Source organism: Malus domestica, chromosome 15, assembly GCF_042453785.1.
Source record: "Malus domestica chromosome 15, GDT2T_hap1".
Classification (NCBI taxonomy): domain Eukaryota; kingdom Viridiplantae; phylum Streptophyta; class Magnoliopsida; order Rosales; family Rosaceae; genus Malus; species Malus domestica.
Window position 1 is genome coordinate 50862720 of NC_091675.1, and position 16102 is coordinate 50878821.

Consider the following 16102-nt stretch of genomic DNA (forward strand, 5'->3'; position numbering starts at 1 on the left):
AATGTGAAACGATCAAAATGCTCTTAGAGGGTATGTGTCGACTTTCATTGACTTACTGGTCAGGTCACGTGTGACATATTAATTAGTATATTCTGTCAGCACTCGTTATTATGAAAGACTGATCATAAGCGTAGCGAAAATTAGAACTAGAATAAAGATTTTACGAAACACGTATAAATCATTTTATTTTAAAGTAATGGAAAAGATAATAACACTAGATATAAAATAATAATGATAGAATAAAATAATAAAAAAAAGAGAGAAGAAAAGATGAGAGGTGGAGAAGGATCGGGAAGAAACGAAAAGAAGGGGAAAGGGGAGAAGGGGGGAAAGAAACTTTTCTTCTTCCTCCTTCACTCACGGGATCCCTTTCAAACTATTTTCATCATAATTTCCTCCTACGATAACGAAATCACATGAGGTCGTAAGCTATAGTTTCGTAGCGAGGCCGTCTTCAATCTTACCATACCCACCCTTAGAAAACCGTTGTATAAAGAAAACGAGGTCCAAACATATTGACTTGTTCCGGCGACTTTTCTCTGATTTCGGGCAATCCCGCTGGAATCTGGCTCGACCCAAGTGAAAATAATGATTCTCCCCTCGTGGGCTCTCCTCTAGCGTAAGTATTTTCCCAAGGTTTTAACTTTTAGTTTTGGGGTCAATTCATGGTTTCGAATTTCAATTCGATATTTTGTATGTATATTTGAGATGATGCTTGTTGTATTGTTTAGGAGTTGAATCGGAACCGGGTAGTCATGATTGGTTACATATATAGGGAAGAACATTGAAATCCTAACCTCAATTCGGTTCTCTTCAGAAATTTAAGGGTTGGGTTTGTGTTATAAGCATTAATGTTATTCCATAATGGAGGCCAGATACGTTGGAATATTTTGTGTGCCATATTTGTCCTACCCTTTATGCACTGAAAAGAACATTGCTGAAATTGTATGTGTTGCAGCCTAGGTTTGTGCAGTTAATTAGAGTTCTAAAACTACTGAATGGTTCTTTATTCTTCCCATGGCATCGCCAGATGCTGATGCTGAATATTTGATTGGACAATGCTATTATTAGAGTATTATATGACTCTTGTTTTGGCCGTGAATTTATTGGTGGTTCTTTATTTCATTCTTTCAGCGGATGAAGAGCTTAAGACTGCTAGGAATTTACATTTTTATTTTGAAGCACTTGAATAAACAGTTTGGTTTTTCTATAATAATAATAATTAAGGATCATTGATATGGTTAGGCTAGTGTACTAGTTACGAATAATTACATGAATGTTATAGTTTAGGGATTGCATGTTATTCTATGGCCTGAGAACTAGTTCCTTGGTAAGATTAATGGATTATCAAACATTATACATATTCTCTAATTGAATACATTACTATGTTTATGAGTTCAAGATCAACTTATTATGGCTGGTATGGATATCAATAGTTGACAGATCCAATTTGGTGTGGTTACTTTTCCATTAAGTATTTCACGTTTATACATATCATGTTGTTTGCTTAAATAATACAATGGATGTCCTATTAAGTGTAAATGTCTATATGCGTATACTGAAACCAAAATCAAGTTGATGATTCACGTTTTGAAGTTATATATATATATATATATATATATATATATATTTCTCATATGCCTAGACAAGCTATACAAAGAAAGTATACCGTTTCTATTAGTTATTTTGATTACATGTATGTAGTAATGACTTGCAGTGGTGATAGGAGTTTATTGAAATGGTGAACTACGAATGGTTTGATCCCTTTAGGGTAGTCTAACAAGGAGGTTAGATGCAGCCATAAAGTATACTGAAATTACTACGCAGTTCGAATCTTGAGTTATGCTTTGTACATATCCCGGAGCGCGGGGTATGTTAGATATACGGATGCGGGGTATGTTAGATATATGGATACTTGGTGACGTCACGTGTCGATCCTGGACGTATGTCGGGATTGGGGCCGTTAAATGAATTGCACCAAATAGGGGAGGCCTTCGCCGGATCTCTGTGTCCGAAGCCGACAAACACAGAGATCCAAACCACTCATTTTAAATCATATGGTTCTCATTAGCTCATTCTATTGGCCTTCCTCACACAAACCACGAGTTCAGATCTCCCTCTCTTTAACTACCTGGATATTCGAGTTCTTGAACTTCGAAAACAAAAATCCAGAGAGGATCTCGACTCCAAATAAGGTAGTTTTTCTACTGTGCATGTAGATAGCCCCAAAAATAAGGGAAACCGCACCCCCCCCCCCTCCGAAAAAAAAAAACCCCACCCATAACAACAGTACAACTATAAGTAAAGCTTTATGAGGGGTCGCTCTAAACAATGTTGCATTAAAATTATCTGACAATATAACATTATTTCGAATAAAACTTTTGTATAAATTATAAGTTCAAACAAAAGACACTATACAACTTCTTCTTGACTATTTTAGGTGTATATATACTCCATTGCTGAAAATTCTACTATGCTCATCATAATTCTTGCCAATCCATCAGGCAATTGGGTTAAATTGCCCTTGACCAAAAAAATGATGGTCCATTGGTGCCAAATTGGGCAGGCAATTGGTGGGCTCCAATAAGCTCGTTGAACTACCCTTGTAGCCCGTTGGCAATAAGTAACGATGGGCCTGACGTCAAGTAGCAAAAGGCTGACCTTAACCCTGTGCACCACACTTTGTGGCGCATTTGATATTAAAATTTTGAAAAATTCAACGGTCAAGATTAATCCCATGGTAAAAAATCCAAAAAAAATTTACAACAAAAAGTATTTAAAAAACTTACAAAGTTCCTGCTTAAACAAAAATTTGAGCTGATATTACTAATAGATAATGACACGTGGTGCAATGAAAGTGGTTGAAAATGGAAAAGTATCCTCCCCAGCTCCCTTCCACCAAATCCATCAAGTTCAAAGATCCGGATCTTTGAAATTTAATCCAACGGCTACAAACAAGGTCTACTATAAAAGCTATAATAGATTGGATCAAATTTCAAGGGCCGGATCCGAGCTTGTGAATTTGGTGGAAGGGATCCGGAGTCCTTTCCATTGAAAATCTCATCGCCTCTCCTTTCAGCCCTTCAAGGGAAACCCACTTCTTGGGCCGTCTTCAACCACGTAAAGCTTCACTCTTTTATTAGTTTCTGTGTTTAAATTTGTTGGGGTTTGCAGTTTTGGATTGAAATTGGTGTTTTGGGATTTGTTGGGTGCTCACATGTGGAAATTTGGAAAATTTTAGTTGTGGATTGTGGGGAACTGACGCAGTGGCGGTCCTATTTCATGTAAATTGCTTTCGTTTGTGTGTTTTTGGTGAAATTATGATGAGGGTTGGATAGTTGGACTGGTTAGATTTGTTTTGTGAAATTAGAGTGGGATCAATCAAGGTTGAGACCTTTTTAGGTAAAGTAATTGTGAAAGTTATGTTTTTACAATTTTTTTTTTGCAAATTTTGTGACTTGGTGGATTTGGAATTTTGGTTATATTAGATATATGTGTAAAGAAAATAGTTGAACTGCATGAAGCTTGAGGGGTAATGAGGGTTTTAGGTATTTAGTGACATTCAGGCCATGCTTGATGTCTATTTGATGTCGGCGTATCAGAAATGCTTGAACAAAGAAGAAAGGTGCTCGAAGAGCTGTAGTAGTTAACTACTTGGTTTGATTAGATTGCTATGTTAATCAAAATGTCCCCTATAGTATGTTATAGGGTCAAAGTTTTACATTAGTGTTCTTTAGCGACTTGGTTTCAAAATTTTCGTTTTCGTTCGACTTTCCTTGGTCTGTGAGGCCAATGGTAGAATGATCATGGAAATATTTTTGTCTTAATATCTCTGGTAACAGCGGGTGTGCATTCTTAAAGGACTTGTTTGTCACTCTTTTAAGCTGTTTAATGTGCTCATTTTAGTATGCATCATCCAAAGTCTATAACTGGTAAAAGTAGCACTACAAGGGCGAGGGAGCTATCATCTGTTTGGAAATAAGAGCTATAGACATGCCCCATAAGGGTCAATAGGTCTCAGTTGCATATCTAACTTGTTTCTCATGTGTTTTCATCCTGAAGGTTAGAAAAGGTGGGCACTCTAGACGCGCAGAGAGTGGTTCATCAACACCAAGGATGGCGGGTGATCTCATGTATGTGGTTACATGCTGGAGTTTTCCATGTGCTTGCCAATATGCTGAGTCTTGTATTCATTGGAATTCGGCTTGAGCAAGAATTTGGATTTGGTATGCATCTGGATTTTTAGCTTTATGTATGTTATCATGCATGTATGGCCACATCCATAAGTGTTTGTAGTAAAAGATAAAGCTCACGATGTAAGTTGTAGAATAATAAATTAGTTACCAAGTGCAAAACTTCTTTCATAAATCTAGAAGAGAAACACTTTCCGGATGGCTTTAGCTACCTTGCGATTAATCTACAGAGGATTTCTATGCATTTGTTTATTGAATTGTAATCCTAGAGTAGTGGTCATGTAGTGCTGGTTGCATTATAACTTACATCGGTATGTTGTTTGGTTTGATGGAAACAAGAGGACGTTTTGTTCAGCGGTGAGCAACGAAAAGAGTTTATACACTGAAGATGGGGTTCAAACTTTAGTTTTAGATATAGTATTCCATTTTACAGAATAAAATTGCTTGAAACAGAAGCTGAGAGATTATTTCAATTTCCATCACATCTATGGGAACAATGATTGTTTTGGATATCCTGTACATGTAGACATGGCGCCTCATTTTGAAATGTTTCAAGATGCCGTCTATTTGAAAAGATTGAAAAAATAATAGTTTGATGCGGATCTACATCATGTACAGTTGTTTTGATGAACTGTTTTAACTAATTGGTTTGAAATTCTAATGTTTTTCTGATTTGTTCTTCGGCAGTTCGAATTGGTTTCCTATATCTCATGTCTGGTTTTGGTGGGAGTTTGCTTTCAGCTCTTTTTATTCAATATGGTATTTCTGTTGGTGCTTCTGGTGCACTTTTTGGTTTACTAGGAAGCATGCTTTCAGAGCTCACATCAAATTGGACAATGTATGTAAATAAGGCAAATAAAATTCTGTATACTCAATGATGGACCTCTTTATAGTATGTGCACGACCCTTTGATCTTACAGTTTCAGATTTCGATCCGCAGTTAGCAGCATTGCTTACTCTCCTTTTCATCATCATAATAACTTAGCAGTGGGAATTCTACCACACGTGGACAACTTTGCTCATATTGGAGGATTTGTCTCTGGATTTCTTCTTGGATTTTTGTTTTTGATCTGCCCCCAGTTTAAATGGCTTACCCAACGGAATGCTCCCCCTGGACGTGTTACTACTCCAGTGAAATCTAAACACAAGACGTATCAATATGTATTGTGGGTCCTCTCTTTGATACTATTGATTGTTGGGTAAGCTCCTCCTCGATCTCTGATTTAATTGTTTGACTTCATGAACCTAATCAACTCCCTGCATGAAAATCTGGTAGCCACAGTTGACATATGCACATTTTTTTTTTTATCAAATCAGAGAACTGGATTTTGTATAGATATGTAGATCTCGTGTGTCCTGTAATATTTTCATTGCAAATAGGCTCTGTATCTGCTTGTTTCTCATCAGAATGGTTAGGAGAAGGCATTGTGTTATAGCTATTCTCTGTGTAATACTAATTGATCACTTTGTTGATAGCGGCTTCTACTTTGCTGTTTTGGATTGCATGTATTGGAAATAAAGGTTCATTTTCCTCGTATTTGTGTAGTATCAGTATATGCAGGCATTTTCTGACAGAAGTCATGTTTTTGACAGGTATACTCTTGGCTTGGTTGCTCTTTTTCGAGGGGTCAATCTAAACAACCACTGTTCCTAGTGTCATTACTTGAGCTATGTCCCTACATCAAAATGGAATTGCGAGTCGCAAATATTTATTGTCTGATAATATGCTGTACTTTTCTACTCATATTAACTTCCACCTTAATATTTGATTGACAGAAGTGCTTGCTTATTAATATGATCATGGTTGCATTCAGTCGTTCTAGTTTGGCATGCCGTTTAGTCTAATGCCTTAAAGAAATGTAATTTAAGAAATGACTTCTGAAATTCTGTGTCAGGAAATTGCTTTTGCAACGTACTTTGTTAGTACTATAAGTTGGTTTTGTACTGACATATTGTTCTTTATATGCATATATGCACCAATCTTGCAGTTGAGCCAGATAGGGAATCAGCTGAACTTAACGTGCGTAAGCAATGGTAGAAATGGGACATAATCATTGTCAGATCCCAGCCCCTCCCGGACTTAGCAGCTATATGCTGAGCTTTGCAGTTGACCATACATGTACAGATTTCAGAGTTGATAGAATGTTGATTGATATGCTTCATTCTTGTAGTAAGTATTCTTTCTCTTACTTCTATTTTTTGTTGGGTGAAATAGTCATGTGTATTCACCAAGCAATGGTTCTCATTGTCATTATTCTTTTCATTCTTTTACTGCCTTTGTACCTCTTTTCTACTATTCATAACAGTTGAAACCCATACCGATAACTATGAAATTTATTTGCCATGTAAAACTACTCAATCACGCAATTTACCCATACCTAAGTTTGTTGAATGTGGAATGTTATGGATCCTCTCAAGCGGACCCTCTCGGCTCTCTCATTCTGCAATGTTGCAAGATGATCGGACATATGTATACTTTGTAGTTCATCCTCTAGAGACCAACTTTGAAAAAAAAATCAACTAAATAAAAAATCATTTAACCATTTAATTAACATTGTCAAACTTTCAGTATTTAATTGAAAAACATAGTTCATTTATTTATTGGATAACAATTAGATGACAAAACAAGTATGAATTACTTTGGTTTTTGGCGAAGTTGGACTTTAAAGTGAGGCGTTAATAACTGGATATGTCTACAGTGGTGGAATTCTCTTGCTAAAGACTTGAGCCCCCATGAAGTTTAAAAATTAAGAAAGCTTGATCTCACTAGTAACTGGTACAATTTTTAGAAAGGTTGCATCCACAACAAGCTTTCTTGCAATGGTACTTTAGGGGAACTATGAGAAAATCAGCAATCTCACAGTCCAGCCCCTTATAAAACATAGAGACTTCAAAATTTCCATTCATAGCTAGGGTCGCTGATCACTCATATATTTCATGCATTTATACCATCCATTTCTAAAGTCTTTGTGATGTTTTGTGTTAAAATTGTGGCATTTTACCTTACCTTGTGTTAGTGTGCAGTTAAATTTGTTTTAGGATCAATTTCAAGCAAAAAGGAGAAAATGAAATAATAAAAAAACAAACAAAAGAATTGGAGTCAATTATTCAATGGCCTTGCACGATGATAGCAATGTTTGAGCATTTACACTTTGGTTATGTTCAACAGTTATATGGAGCCTTAAACATTGACAAAAGAAAGGGAATATGTGGCCAGGGAACACACGGAAGTGGAACAAAAAAAGGAAAGAAAAGGTGGTGGAAAAGAAAGGAAATGGGATTATTGGGTTTTGGTAGGCAACTTTACAGTTAGTAGTCAAAATACTTCCCCGAGGAGGACCACTTCTCTCAAAGGATAGGAGCAGCGACAAGATATTGATCATCATGAAGTGGTTAGTCCTCCTACTGCAACTAAGAAGCACGGCAGGAGAGAAAAGAATAATGGAGCAGAAAGACAGCGCAGAGGAGAGAGACTGACAGACACGGGACAGAGTGGAGAGACCGACAGAGTGGAGAGAAGACAGAGAGGGCAGACTGACAGAAAAAAAGAAAAGAAAAGAAAAAAAAAAGGGAAATAGAGAAGAGAGGGCACGGCAGAAGGGATGGCACACGGACAGAAAGAATAAAAGCAAAGAGAGTAGAGAGAGCCAGGGGAGAAAAAGAAAAAGGATAGCAGAAAAATATAGAGAGAAGCCGTGGAGGGCAGAGATGGAGCAACATACAGCAGAGCAGAAAGAAGCATGCTCATCTCTTTGAGGAGAAGATCGGAGAGCTTCCTTGTAAAAAAGGTTGTCTCTTTCTTTGATTCTTCATGAATTTCTTATATATTCAAATAATTATGTGCAACTAATTTCCTTTTGCTAGAGTGAGGTCATGAGCCGCAACATGATTACGTAGATTTCTCTTTCAATTGCTTAAGTGTTGTTAAATGCTTGCTTTGATATTTTCAATCTCTAAATTAAACTATCTATGTGTCTAGAAGCTTGATCACCATTAGGATGCTTAGAAAAGTTATCGGATGCAATTTTGAACGAATGTCACGTTAAAATTGGTTATGCTTCTTGTGATTGAGGATTGTACTCTCCTAAGGTAAATATCATGCTCTTAGGGATTACATGGTTTGAAGAAAAGAAAAAAGGATTTTTCACTAAGATTAATGAATCACTCATGTTTATATTTAGTACAAATGTTATGGATAAGTTGCATGTAGTGGTATGCGTTTTAGCTTGAATGTTACAAGTAAAACATACACAAGGAAAATCCAACCTTCAAAGAATGTGTTTTCAATTATTTAAGCAATTGGAATAGCTACATAGGAGTGTTGTTGTAAAGGTTGAACTCTAGGATATTGTCAATCTATTTTTCTTCAATCATTTATTTTATCTTGAATTTCCTCATTTACTTGTTTTGTTTAGTTGAATCACTATTCCTATAAGCCAATTCCTATTTTAGATATTTGTTTAAGTCACATCGAGGAGTATTTAGTTTCGTCAAATTAGTGTAGTTCTTAGAGTTAAATAAGTTAAATACACAAAAACTCGTAAATTGTTTATATCAGTCTCTGAGGAGATCGACCTTGCTTGAGCCATTCTATACTACAACACTTATTCTCTTACAAGAATTTTCTATGGTTTAACCCTTTGTTTTACAAGTGGTAAAATCGCTATCAATCGCCTAGCAAGGTAACTTTCATATTAAAAGACACCAGCGTGACGTCTGATGTGACCAAAATATAGGGTTCCATGTATTTATTTTTTCATTTTGGATGGTTGCCAAATGTTTCGAGTCAGCTTCTGGAATCAAGGTGCTTTAATGGTCTTCGTCCTTGGCGTACCGAAAGTGCCGGACAATAGGTGGTTGCCAAATGTTTCGAGTCAGCTTCTGGAATCAAGGTGCTTTAATGGTCTTTCCAGTCAGCTTCTGGAATCAAGGTGCTTTAATGGTCTTCGTCCTTGGCGTACCGAAAGTGCCAGACAATAGGTGGTTGCCAAATGTTTCCAGTTAGCTTTTGGAATCAAGGTGCTTTAATGGTCTTGGTCCTTGGCGTTCACCGAAAATGCCAAACAACAGTTCCCAGTAGTGGAAGTAAGCTAGTGAAGTCGTCTAAAAAAACAAGCCAAAGTGGTTATCATTTACTTGGACTTATTCCTTCTCATATTTGAATTTTCAAGAAACAGAAACTGTGGTGTAAGTTCCTCCTATGATCCTATCCTTCTATAAATTTCCTTGTCATGTAACAAATGGAACTCACCAAAAACTCAACACCCATCTCTTTATTTCTTTCTGCTTCTCTCACTAGTTATATAGTTAACCAGATTAGAAATGGGGGTTTTGGTTGTGAAATTGATCTTAATATACTTGCTTTTCAGTGCAATGTTCGTTTGCTGTTGGAGCTCCCTGCAATCGGGACTCGGAGGGAATGCGACGGATAGGCTGGCTCTGCTTGCCATCAAAGCTCAAATAAAGCAAGATCTCCATAATTACAATGTGATGAGCTCCTGGAATGAATCCACGCACTTTTGCATGTGGCATGGTGTGACGTGCAGTCGACGACATCGCCAAAGGGTCACTAACCTGGACCTGCAATCTCAAAATCTGGTAGGGAAACTATCCCCAAACATAGGAAATCTAAGTTTTCTAAGGGAGCTATGGCTGCGAAATAACAGCTTCAGTCATGAAATTCCTCCACAAATTGGGAATTTGCGTAGATTGCAGGTATTGCGATTAGACTTAAACTCATTTAGTGGCAGTATTCCACCCAATATATCACATTGCTTCAACCTTATCCTAATGCGTTTCTCTCGCAACAAGTTGGTGGGTAAAATTCCTTCAGAAATTGGATTGCTGTCAAAACTGCAAAAATTTTCATTAAATTTTAATAATGCAACGGGACAGGTCCCTCCTTCCTTAGGGAACCTTTCGTCTCTCCAGCGACTAAGTCTTGTTGATAATAACTTGATGGGAAACATCCCCGGTTCTCTTGGCCAATTGAAAAAATTAACCTTCTTGGGATTGGGGTTAAATCAGTTGTCTGGTAGCATCCCTTCCTCATTTTATAACCTCTCTTCTCTTGATACATTTTCCATAGAAATTAACCAAATTCAAGGGAGTATTGCATCAGATATTGGCCAAAGTCTTCCCAATCTCGGAGTCTTCAACGTCGGCGCAAACCAACTTACTGGGTCCATACCTCCCTCAATATCCAATTTCACAAGTATTCGGAAATTTGAAGTTGGGAGTAACAACCTAATCGGACAGGTACCGAATCTCCAAAAGTTTCACAACCTCCTGAAGTTCAACATTCAATTTAATAATATTGGAAGCGGTAAAGATGGTGACTTAAGTTTTCTCTCGGACTTGACCAATGCCACCTAGTTACAATCGCTGGTTATTAACACCAACAATTTTGGAGGGACATTGCCCATTTCAATATCCAATCTTTCAACCAAACTTGAATTGTTTTGGGTTGACGATAACCAATTATATGGAAGCATCCCATCTGGGATAGGGAACCTGGTGAGCTTGGCATCGTTGCGTTGGGGGAATAATAGCTTCACAGGTAACATCCCCTCTGACATGGGTAAGCTTTCAAACCTTGGAGTATTATATATTTCCAATAACAACTTATCAGGAAATATCCCGTCTTCCTTAAGAAATTTAACCAAGTTATACCATCTTCGGTTGGATGAAAATTATCTTGAGGGCAGCATTCCTTCAGGTCTGGGGGAATGCCTTTGGTTGCAATTGTTGAATCTTTCTTATAACCTTCTTAATGGCACAATACCCAAACAAGTTTTTAGACTCTCCTCCTTATCAATTTATTTGGGCCTGTCTAATAACCTCTTCACAGGTTCCCTTCCTCCGGAGGTTGGGAATTTAAATAGTCTAAGTGAACTGGATCTTTCTGATAACATGTTATCTGGAGAACTCCCCAGTAGCCTTGGTGGTTGTGAGAGTTTAGAAGTCCTGCATTTGCAAGGAAACTTCTTCAATGGGTCCCTTCCTTTGTCTATGAGTTCAGTGAGAGGGATTCAAGATCTAGACCTTTCTCGCAATAATTTTTCAGGTGAAATTCCACATTTTTTAGAAGGCTTTAGAATCCTGAATAATCTGAACTTATCATTCAATCAATTTTGGGGAGTGGTACCAACTGGAGGTGTTTTCAAAAATGCAAGTGTTATTTCAGTTGTTGGCAACACTAATCTGTGCAGCCCTGTTGCTAATTTAAAGCTTCCCAAGTGCAAGTCTAAAGAGACCAAGAAACAAAGATTGTCTCGTAGCTTGAAACTAATACTCCCTTTAGTATTTGGACTTACTCTTCTAGGAATAGCCATGGTGTTCTCCTATTTCTTTCTTTGTTCGTCAAGGAAGAAAAGGACAGAAATTTCATTGAGCACTTTGGAGAACACTATTTTGCAAGTGTCATATGCTACTCTACTCAAAGCTACTAACGGGTTCTCAAAGGCTAATTTAATTGGTGCTGGTAGTTTTGGGTATGTATACAAAGGAGTTCTTGATGATGATGATAAAGCTCAACTTGTTGCAGTGAAGGTGTTTAACTTGTTATGTTGTGGAGCTTCGAAGAGTTTCATAGCCGAATGTGAAGCTTTGAGAAATATTAGGCATCGAAATCTCGTCAAGATTATAACCGTGTGTTCAAGTGTTGATTTTCATGGTAATGATTTCAAGGCTCTAGTTTATAAGTTCATGGACAACGGGGAGCTTAGAGGAGTGGCTGCATCCACCCGCTGGAACTGAAGAGTTAAGAGATCATGTACCCGTGAAGTTAAGTCTTCTTTAGAGGCTAGAAATTGTCATTGGTGTTGCTTGTGCACTGGATTATCTTCATAATTATTGTGAAGCGCCAATAGTTCATTGTGATCTCAAGCCAAGCAACGTTCTCTTGGACAACGAATTGACTGGCCATGTTTCTGACTTTGGATTAGTAAGGTTTCTCTCACAAGTAACGAGTAATGTTTCAACAATTCAGAGTCAGACAAGTTCCGTTGGAATAAGAGGAACCATTGGTTATGTAGCTCCAGGTATATATATGTTAGATATATACTTCATTATATTTCCTTTTTTATTCTGCAGTATTTAATTTACAAAATTCAAACTGAACTATTTATACACAAATGTGATGTTTGAATTGTAGAGTATGGCATGGGGAGTGAGGTGTCAACGAATGTTGATATCTACAGCTTTGGCATTCTCTTGTTGGAGATGTTTACAGGGAAGAGACCCATTGACAACATGTTTGGTGATAGCTTGAACCTTCATAATTTTGTCAAGATGGCTCTCCCCGGGCGAGTTACTGAGATTGCAGATGCACCACTTCTTCAAGGAGGCCCGAATGAGAATCCCAATCAATGCAGTGCGAGAATTCATAGAGTTGAGGTGTGCTTGAGTTCAATATTTAGAATTGGAATTGCTTGTTCTGCTGAATCCGCAACAGATCGACTAAAGAATATCAATGATGTTGCATCTAAACTTCATTCCATTAGGAATACTTTTCTTGGATAGAAACTCCTTTTTATGTGCTTTTGTGATAGAGAAATTTCGTGTACTGCTTGTGAAGTCTAGCTTTTATGTTACCACAGTAGATGTGGAAGTTTGCAATGTAAATAATCATCAATGAAGTTCATTGTGTGAAAAGTGTGTTACTACTACTTGTACTTGGTAGTTTTGTGTAATATTCACATCGATTAAAGTCTAGTTCGTGCCACAAAATTGTTGAATATTCACATTGACAGATTCCAAATTTTTGAAAGATTCGTAACCTCAAGACCCTCAACATTCAATAAAATCATCTTGGAAGCTGTAAAGATGGTGAGTTGAGTTTCCTATCATACTTGACCACCATCTGTGTAAGGTGTTTTCGAAAATCAAAGTGCTATTTCAATTGTTGACAACACTAGATTCTGCGAGGGAATTCCTAATCTCAAGCTGCCCAATTGCAATCTAAAGAGCTCCAAGAAAAGAAGATTAGCTTATAGATTGAAATTAATAATCCCTTTAGTATTCAGACTTGCTCTACTTGCAAGTGTCATATGCTACTTTCTCAAAAGCCACTGATCGTTTTTCTTCAACTAATTTGACTGGTGTTGGCAGTATCCTCCATATAAGTGAAGGGAATTGGGTTCAAGTTGGTTGGTATGGTTAATAGGGTTTGCAAATAGTCATTTTTTTGTAGAATTTTAACCCCAACTTTAAAGCCCATGGCCTATGACAAATCAGTGTTTTCTAGCATTGTTGCTATCAATATTCTCCCATGTGCATTCTGAATTCTAATCCAATGGTTTTAGCATTCATTCTACTAATCTTGACAATGAAAGAGTTTTTTTTTTTTTTTTTGGTTCGAATAAATGATATTATCTACACAAAGAGGAAGGGGATAGACTTAGCTTAAGTGGCATGAAAGAATTTCTATTAAACCTGCAAAAATGAAAATTCTCAGCCGGTCATTAATGGATTTGAATTTAGATTTATTACAATTGATAAAGATTTTTTTTTTTTCGGCAATCAATAGGATACTAACAAATTTGTTTTTAGTACAAAGATGTCACGATAATGTGACTTATAGTTGTGTCACTGACCTTTTAACTTATTGCCCTATCTTTAACACACTTCAATTAATATCATCCTCTAATTGTTAGTATTTAATGAATCTCATCATAAATTGTTAGCCAAAATATTAATTATCAAAGCAAACAAACTTGATTGAGTTATAAATTTAACATGACCCAGTTGGCATGGCTAGGAGAAAAATCAATTTTGTTCATAATTTTCATGTCTTCCAAGTGAACATGGGGCTATAAGTGAAGTTCCAAAGGGTACGGTGGTGTAATTTGGTCCATGAATTGTCTCCTCCAATTTGCATGCATGCGGTAGGTGACTGACTCCCAAATAATTCTCGTTGCCAAGCAAATTAAATACCATTAATTAAGAGCTTAAAAACACTTTAATTATTACCTCTATTTTGCTTTTGCAATTAGGAAATTTTCCCCCTTTTGCGTACAATATTATAAGAATATTTTTGTTCTCTACACTTAAATGATGGTGATGCTCACTACCTTATTTATCACCGTTATATGAGTTTAATACATGTTAAAACTCATAGTGATGGTGCTAGCTACCTGCTTCTTGTGTTTTTTTAAAGAAAGAAAGGGGCATTTGATGTTTGGACAGACATAGTGATGGTGCTAGCTACATGCTTCTTGTGTTTTCAAAAAGAAAATAAAAAAATGAGAAAAGGCTAATTTGCACCCTTTTGGATATTATGATGCCAATTTGCCTCGTTGAGAAACTTGTGGCTTTTCTAATGGAGATTGCGTAAAGGTGCAAACAATTTGTTAATGGTTGTGCAAAATAGGTTTCATACTGCACTCCGCCGCGGGATTTGAAATCATAACCCACAATTTAACATACCCATTTCTAAATTATTCAGAAATCAATCAGAGAAAACTTCAAGCAGAAGAAAATTGAGTTCTCAATTAGAGAAAACTTCAATTTCATGCAAGTTTTTTTGTTCAAATTTCAGGGCTTAACAATGCAAGATTTGAATTTGCATTTGGTTCAAAGAAGTAAGATAAACTGATAAGAAAAATGAACTAAAAAAATAGTGTTTTTTTTACAATATATAAAGAGACAATCTCAGAAGTTTGCATATGTGCTGGAAATTTACAATATATAAAGAGACAATATCAGAATAAAACACATTTGAAGAAAAAGTAATAAGAAAAGAAAATAGTGTTTTTTACCTATGATCCATGTGAGGAGTAGAATTTTCAGTCATAATTGACAACCCAAGAGCTCTGTAAATCAAATATATAGGAAAAGATCAATAAAAAGTGAATTACAGTTTCTCAAATCAGAAAGTAACATTTATTTGAAAAGATTCAGACTCATTTTGGATATAGATAAACAATGGCATGTTAAAAACCAAAATGATAAGGCATTCAACATTCAACATTCACGTAAAAAAAATGAAATACATGTTATCCATCAATGTTTTGGTAACAAATTCCCAAATTGCTCTATCTACCAAACATTTGCAAATCTATAGTTACAGATGTTTAGTTCTATGATATTCAACCCAATACCCACATTATTGGCAAAACGACATTGTATAGATCGTTTGAGCACCCGAGCCAATGACAATAACATTGAAGGCAACTACAAAATTGTACATTATATAAAGAGGCAATCTCACAATCAAAATTGTCAAAATCAATATTTTATGGCTACATTTTTTTCATCAGTCAATCAATACACACTGAACACAGAATCACATACTCGACAAAAATTCAAACCCATAAATCTGAAATTAGCAATGTTATTTCTTACCCCCCAAAAACAATCCAAATCTTAGTGGTTACATTCATTAGTCAAGCACTCAACCACTTAGGCACATCAACTACAACTTGGGAATTGTGGAGCAAAAAATAATCACAAGGCGACACGTGGACTTTTTAGTATAAGAGGACCAAACTACCCTTGAGGCACACCGAGATTCCTACACGCGAGCAGCTCAAAAATGCTCCAAAAAGGTAACAATTCAATATTCATCTCATCAAATCCCGTAACCTCTAAAATATTTATTCCAAAATTATATTAATTGGTTAATTAATGGATTAATTACCCAATTACTCCATTAAACATCAATTAAAAAATCCAAATAACCACAACATATATTCCCCTCAATCCCAAAACTAGTGATTGACCGGCCACCCCCTTTCTCCCCAACTTTTCACACTTTTCTCCATTTTATTACCCTATTTACACAACTATTCAATTTTGTAACCTCCTATTTATTTCTTTATACTTAATTAGCCAATAAATTGGCTAATTAAGCTAAAACTATAACCACCAAAACCCATTAGTGGCCGGCCACACCTTGGGAAAATTGG

At 36.4% G+C, this 16102-nt stretch overlaps 2 pseudogenes; both read left to right on the forward strand.

Moving 5' to 3' along the window:
- The first annotated feature begins 2629 nt into the window (after positions 1 to 2629).
- LOC103425316 (RHOMBOID-like protein 1) lies at positions 2630 to 9978 on the forward strand (annotated as a pseudogene).
- LOC114819280 (putative receptor-like protein kinase At3g47110) lies at positions 9387 to 12885 on the forward strand (annotated as a pseudogene).
- The last annotated feature ends 3217 nt before the right edge of the window (positions 12886 to 16102 follow it).